Source organism: Siphateles boraxobius, unplaced genomic scaffold, assembly GCF_051911475.1.
Source record: "Siphateles boraxobius isolate OS27281-9 unplaced genomic scaffold, OSU_SipBor_1 374, whole genome shotgun sequence".
NCBI lineage: Eukaryota > Metazoa > Chordata > Actinopteri > Cypriniformes > Leuciscidae > Siphateles > Siphateles boraxobius.
The window spans coordinates 12234-17391 of NW_027509002.1; the positions used below are offsets into that span (position 1 = coordinate 12234).

The 5158-nt window shown below is 41.6% G+C and overlaps 1 pseudogene; it reads right to left on the reverse strand.

Annotated features, from left to right (window-relative positions):
• Positions 1 to 201: 201 nt before the first annotated feature.
• LOC143703106 (uncharacterized) lies at positions 202 to 2421 on the reverse strand (annotated as a pseudogene).
• Positions 2422 to 5158: the final 2737 nt, after the last annotated feature.

Consider the following 5158-nt stretch of genomic DNA (forward strand, 5'->3'; position numbering starts at 1 on the left):
CCTCTTGGCTATCTCTTGAGATCGCTCGGCCTCCATTATCATTTCTATGCCGAATGTAAGCCTGTTTATTCGTCCAATGAGGGTTTCCAATAATACAGGTGAAGGTCTCGGCGGGTTACTGTCTTTCCTTTAACTTTTCGGCACCGGCCTTACAGTTTCCCCGTTTGGCACCGTGGGTCACTCATAGGGTTTCCTGCGGTGTCACTTCAGTCTTTGTAAGGTGGGCAGCTGTAGTGGGCTGAGAGTTAAGATCGTGTTGGTGGATGCTTTTACTGATCTGATGAGGTGTCTGAAGTAACAACATTGGAGTAGCGTGGAGAGCGGTTCCAACCGCACAACCTCGAAGTACCCAGTCCCACCAGGTGTATGCCGTCTGTGCCGATTGAGTAGATGAGCTAGACAGGATCTGTGCAGTCTTTCCCGCCAAGTTTGTCTCCACTTGCGCTTGAGAGAGGTGGTACTCTGTTTGGAGGATGACGTTCTGTACCAAATCCATTGTATCGACCAAAGCTTGTGTTCCGTGTTCATAAAAGGTGTCGTCCCACCATGGGAGACCTCGGCGTCCTTTGGCATCCTTCCGAGAATGTCTATTTGACCCATAGAAAAGTCCTCTGTCACTTCCAAGCAAAAGAAGTGATTAGCAGGACTGGTCAGTCCTCCATATGTGAACGAATTCATCTCACTGATGACGCACCACTGTGTATGAGACACTTGAACAGCATTTGAATGGCCATGCAAAGATTCAACATTTATGAGTTTGGTATCATTGGAAGAGAAAGGCTGCAATGTGTTACATGTAAAGACAACATAATTGTGAGTTTCATGACAACAAGTGCGGCTGGTAAATAAGGTCTCAGTACCCTTCAAAGTCATATATCCAGTGAGGTGATCCCATTTAATTACCTGATCTTTAACTACCACGCCAATGGACCGAATAGTAGTGGAATTTGGATAAACTTGATCTGGGTGGATTAAAGGAAAAGTGGCAAAAAATCCAATACAACCAATACATTCATTTCCAGTATACATCATAACTGTGGATAACAGTTCTGAATACTTAATATTTTTCATTTTTTCTGAAGAGAACCATCTATGCAAATCTAAAACCTCAATTAAATTATTCAATACATGTCTAGTGGTCTTGTGAAGACAAAGGTCTAAAATTTCCTGTCTTGTTGCAGTGAACAAATCTTGTGCATATGATCTGCAGGCTAAGTCACGTTCGATGGTACGGGTCTGATTGAACAATGTGTGGCTGATCGTTAGAAGCGCCTGCGCCTCGGAACGAACTGCTTTGATAATGTTATCATTGCTATTGGTGATGTGTTGAAAACCAGTGGCCATCTGATCCGTCAACCATGTGGAGAATTGGGATTGTTTGGTTATTTTATAGGTGTTGGCTGCTTAATTAATTGATCCAAACAAGCCGGCTATATTGCTGAGTAGGTCCCGCTTTGAGCGAGTAGGTGGAATTTGGACAGCAAGTCTGTCTTTGTAATCAGAAATTAAATCATCGATTCGTGACTGTAGCCATTCATATGATTCATCATTAATATTACAATGTTTTGTGTAGGCAGAGAGTATGTTGGAAATGTTGTAAGTTACATGTGTCATTATCAAATTTACATCATGTAATAAAGTCTTGTTGATGTTTCCTCTAATCAGTCCACCAGGTGGAATTGAGAGCAATTCCGGACACTTTTTTGGTTTAGTGTACCCACAGGTGGTCAAATTAAAACAATAAGTAACAGTCCATGTACAGTTATGGGGATTGGTGAAATTGTCTATGAACATTTTCCGACACAATACGTTCCTTCCCTTCGGTTCCCTTCCCTTCCACACAAACGTTTTTGGTTTTGGCTCGTTAGGTGTGTATGATGTGAGATCATACATTAGTTCTGTGAATCTTATATGGGTGTCATTATGTGTTTCTGTATGTGTGCACCTATATGTTGCAGGTTCCAAATTTTTAACATAAGAGCACAATTTTGGATCTATGCCATTGTTGTTGTTTTCGTGTAGAGTGTACATGTTGCCTATTGTGTCGCCTGGATCTATTTTAAGTTGATACCAGGCAGTGAGATTGTGTATGAATTTTGGTGCTCGGGTGTATCCTGAAATGTTTCCTGAAGGTGGGTGCTACCTGAACTACAGCAAATTTGTGGTGTGCAATTTGGATCCGGAAGTATACCGGGAGGCCATGTAGCTGTTTCTTTAGGTGCGACCGTGATTTTTGGTGTGGATGGCCCCCCTGGAGAATTTCCACACCCACCTCCCACATTTCAGGTTGTGTGTGAGTGAAACCCTTTGGCCCAGTCTGATGCACGTGGGCCCGGACAATTTCCTTTCATCCGGCCTCCATGGGATCGCTGCAGTCGACCACAGCAGCTGGAGATGGATGAGAAGGAGCTCAAACCTCATGTTCCAGGCAGAGTTCAATTTGAATGTTGTGCCAGAAAGACGTTGCTCGTCTGGTTTCGAGATCACGGAGGCGTGGTCACCACTTTGTAAGCCTGTTTATTGGTCCAATGAGGGTTTCCAATAATACAGGTGAAGGTCTCTGCGGGTTACTGTCTTTCCTTTTACGCAACACAACAAGATTAAATGGAACACATTTTTCTCATATGTATTGACTCGTTATTTCATCTGTCTCCATAGATGAAAAGGGTTTTAATGATATCTTGGTATCATTAAAAATGAGCGAATGTTTGATTATTCTTTTGAAACTCTTTAATTAGGTTTTACCCATTCAGAGTAGGAAACTATGCCGCTTAGAGGTCCTCACATCTTCTGCGGGTCTCACAATCACAATCTCGTCAGTTTCGTCACTAAACAGAGGTTTTGACTAATATCTCAGACGGTTGGATTCACCCAAAACACAATCAGAGATACTTTTCTTTTAGTCCCCTTGAATTGCATACACTTGAACTTAATTCAATAGTTATGGGGACAGCATTTCTTATTTGTACACATTTAACATTTTATGGGTTTTCAGTGAGTTTCAGGTGAGCAGGAGAAGGGGGAGATTGTTCAAGTGAGATGTGAGGTGTGAGTTGCACTGTGTGCTGCGTCTCGGATGCTGCTGTTATATCATTATGCAAGGGAGGGTTCAAATGTTAATTCTCAGGAGTCTTTTGTTTCCACCAGGGGTGGCCCAGACTTTTCGGCACCCGCCTTACACCGACGATACGCAAATTTACATACACTCAAAACCAGATGAGCGCTCCAACGTTGATTTTCTTTCTGGCTGTATTACTGGAATAAAAACTCATTGTTTTTGAAGTTGAAGTTATGCTCATTGGTTCTCGTCATTAAACTTCCAAAGTTGGTTCTCTGTCTTTGACTTTTGATGGCTCTGTTTTGGGTATCCAGAGTAAAATGAGGAACCTTGGAGTTATTTTTGATGTTAATCTTTCATTTAATTCTTTCATTCAGAGTACTGTTAAATCATCTTTTTTCCATCTTAGAAACAGATTGCGGCCAATGTTAACTTTTCCCGTAGCTGAAAAGCTGATAAATTCCTTCGTCGTCTCTCGGATTGACTATTGTTACGCTCTTTTAGCCGGTGTTTCTAAATCTACACTACAAAAGCTTCAACGTGTACAAAATTCTGCTGCTAGGATCTTAACTGGGTCCAGTATATGCAACCATATCACTCCGGTTTTGGAATCCTTGCATTGGCTCCCAGTTAGGTTCCGAGTCGATTTTAAGTTTATGATGCTTACATATAAGTCTTTGCACGGTCTGGCTCCAAATGATCTAGCTGAACTGTTACACCCCTACACTCCGAATCGCAGATGGCGCTTCTCTCAATCGAGTATGCTGGTGGTTCCTAAAACTTGCTTAGTCTATGGGTGACAGGGCTTTTTCCTTCTATGCACCAGTCCTTTGGAATTCTCTGCCTCTTGGACTTAGGGAAGCCCAGACTTTTGCCATTTTTGAAGGTCAACAAGACATACTTTTTTAAACTTGCATTTACCTGTTGATGTGTTTGCTTTTAACTATTGTCTATTGTGTGTACAGCACTTTGAGAAGCTGCTTTTAAAGGCGCTTTATAAAATAAAGGTTATTATTATTATTATAACTATCCCTTTAACTAGCGATATCCTTAGCTATTTTAGTCTGACTGGCCGGTGGCCAACTAACGTTACTATTACTATTTATATAATGACCAAATACAACCAGAAACAAATGTTCAGTCTTGCTTGTGAAAGGTAATTCCCTGAGACCTGTTTTCAATTGTGCGGTGATTTGTAAAGCCCCAAGAAGCACACGAAGCAGGTATTTTTCTCAATTCCCGTTGTGAGAGTTATGGGAAAGTTGCCCTCCGCAATATGGCGGCGCCATTGACGTACGATCCAGCGGCCAATAGGGCGTCTGTGTATTTATTTTGTCTATGGTTCTTACCTTTTCCTTGACCTGGGGCTCCAGTTGCCAAAGTGCTTTTGAGTCTGATATCGCAAAGATTGCCGCAATCCTCCAGTTTGGCCTTGAGTTGCAGCTTGACCTGTCGTCTCACTTTCCACTGTGCTGTATGTAGTATTACGTGTGGATGAGCCTGTCCTTGGTCGCTCAAGGGACGAGGCCAAAGATGTAACCGTTTCAGGAGATGATAAAATATTTCTAAAACTCAAATAGCTTGCTGAAGTGCACCTGCGGCTGCCTCATCTACCTCAGCAATGCTGATCAGGACCTGTCCCGGTGACCCCGATCGCGCCAGACCTGACTTCTGTTTCCACTATACTCTCTCTCACACATACATGCATTATTCTCTTACATACACATATTTTTTAAGACATACATGCATTTTCTTCTTACATACATTTATTAGTTATAATATTTAATGTATACTTTGAATACATTTGCTTGAGAGTAAAAAGTATAAATGTGTGCGTAAAAATATATATGAGTACAAAATGTAGGCTGTGAATCTGCGTTAAAAATATATGATAGAGTAAATTTTAAGAATGTGTGCGTTATAAAATATGGGAACATGAGAGCAACAATGTAAGTAGAAAGGAGAATGTAAGTGTGTGTGTGTGTGTGTGTGTGTGTGTGTGTGTGTGTGTGTGTGTGTGTGTGAGAGAGTAGAAATGTATGAGTGTGGGAGTAGAAATGTATGTATGTGAAAGGAGAATGTATGAGTGTGAGAGTAGAA